The sequence below is a fragment of the Plasmopara halstedii genome (genome assembly GCF_900000015.1).
Source record: "Plasmopara halstedii genome assembly, contig: Scaffold_2386, whole genome shotgun sequence".
Lineage (NCBI taxonomy): Eukaryota > Oomycota > Peronosporomycetes > Peronosporales > Peronosporaceae > Plasmopara > Plasmopara halstedii.
The window spans coordinates 2150891-2153218 of NW_020189293.1; positions in this window are offsets into that span (position 1 = coordinate 2150891).

Below are 2328 nucleotides of genomic sequence, written 5' to 3' on the forward strand. Positions count from 1 at the left end.
TAATATTTTACGTGTTATCATCCACGTAAGCGCATACTGGCTACTTCGGCCACAACCCCATTGTATGTTTTTTGAGAAAAAAAGGCGAGCTTTTAAAACTCACAATAGCACTGGAGCTTGCACATCATCGCTGATTGTGATGTCGCATATCTTAATCGAATTTGGGAGATGGTCAGAGCCTTTGATATCGAGAATTCTGATGTAAAGCATGAACTTCATACATTGTCGACTACGACACGTCCGAATATTTATATGAGCTTGCTTATAGGTTTGCTTGTGACATAAAGATAACGATGAGGTATGCTATTGAAAACGGCCGGAAAAATCGCAGTGACTTCTGCTTAACAAGAATCATGCATGTTTTCGTTCTATATTACTTGAACCCAATGCCGTGTTTTTCAGATAATAATTATCTTACCATGGGAGAACATGTTTTCAAATATCTGGTAACAAGTTACAGAGGCTAAGCGCATAGCGCAATGGCAGCGCGTCAGCTTTGCAAGCGAAAGGTCCTAGATTCAATCCCCGGTGTGTCGACATATGCGCTCGACGATTAAAGGCAAGCTCCAGTCGCAATACCAGCTCGCTTTGAACACATTTAGCTTAGCCCATTCTTTGCATAACGATATGTATGATGTTGGCGAGGCCAAGCCACTTGCGCTTATCCTTTTGGTTATCTGGAATCGGCCTGTTCACAATGGTCTTGACTTTAGCGGGATCCGCTCAAGGGCACGTTTCCCAATCAAGCATCTTAAAATTCGCGCTGAAGATGCACTCATCAGCATTGGCACACAGCTTGTTCGTGTGCATGCACTCTCAAATGAACGATGTGGTTCTTCATATCTGGTCTCCTGTGGACGAAGATGCCGTCGAAGTATGTCTGTGCATACGCTCGATGGGGTCTAAATGATCGCGGCTTAAGCCGAATAAATGTTGCTGGTGCAGCTGACATCCCTTGTTGCATCACCAGCTCACTCCCAAAGTATCCCGCTCAAAAGTACTCCCCGCTGTTAGCAGAATGTCACTCACTCTCATGAGCGATTGGTAATACCATCGACCAAGTCGAGTGCGCTGTACCTTGTACAGCCAAATATATTGTTCTGGAGAACACCCTACTAGGAAACGGCGTTTGAGCCGAAATTTAGCTTATTTTAAGTGAGAACGATACGCCACTTGCCGTTCGGTTGCCAAACATAAAACATGGGTGTCGAATGGGGAGGTTTGCTCGCACGCATGAGACCAACTCTCTAGCATCGATGTTGCTGCCCCACCCAGCATCTGAATATTCCTCTAACTACAATATTGTCTATGCCTTGGTAGACTATACTGGTTGAGCGTATATTCATCAGGTGGTGTAGCATGCGCGTAATTGAGTTCCAATGTTGTAGTCTGGAATACTCGTGGCATACATACGTATGCAACATTCTGTCGAGTATATCACTGCTGGCATCCAGCCTTTCTAGCTGACTTACTTAGGCATTGACATTGTCAACACCCAGCGTAACGTTGCCTGCAAGCAAACTGATTAGAATGGCAGTAATGATAACCAGCTGTTTCATTTGTGAGCTGCTTTCAGCACACTCCACACTATTTTCTGGTTCAAATTTATGTTAACGATCAGAGAATATTTACGACAAAATCAAACACATACTATTGCTTGAACCCCCTTCGCAAAAAGCTGTGCCTTGTACCGCACATCAGTGCAATTTTAGTCACACCATTTTGGTCCAACGTTGCGATTTTCACCTCTTCGACTTAATACCCATTGGTATTGTTGCTTATGGGAGTGACACTCAGCTTCGATAGCTATACGCCAGTTTGCTGCATCGTCGCTTGTCATTGCTCGGGCATATGAAGTCGGCAAATCAGTATCATCCATACTTTTCACCTCGTACACAAGAACAGCTCTGGTAAAGAGTTTGGCTTCGTGAATCCTGGCGCATTTCAACGTCGAAGGGCCATCACTTACTTCCGTTGCCTTTTCATCTTTTCAGCTGATCCATAGCACGAGCATCGGTTCATGTCTTCGTCTTGCTGCTCCACATCAGGCCAAAACGCTTATCGATCTTCTTGACGCTTATGAGTTGATAAGCGAAACTGTAATCGCGCATGCGTGTCGTAAAAATTGCCTACTTTGCCAGCGTGACAGAATGGGTCACTCTTCCCTCGGCAAGTTGAGCACGCGAAAATCCTGGATAACAGATAAACTTGCGTTTAAAGCTCCTGGGTTTGAGCTTGATCTCTTTGCATCGTTAACAGCAGCGTAACCAGTGACCAAAACACGCGAAAGTAATATATTCATCAAAAACAACTCATATGGCGGGATGC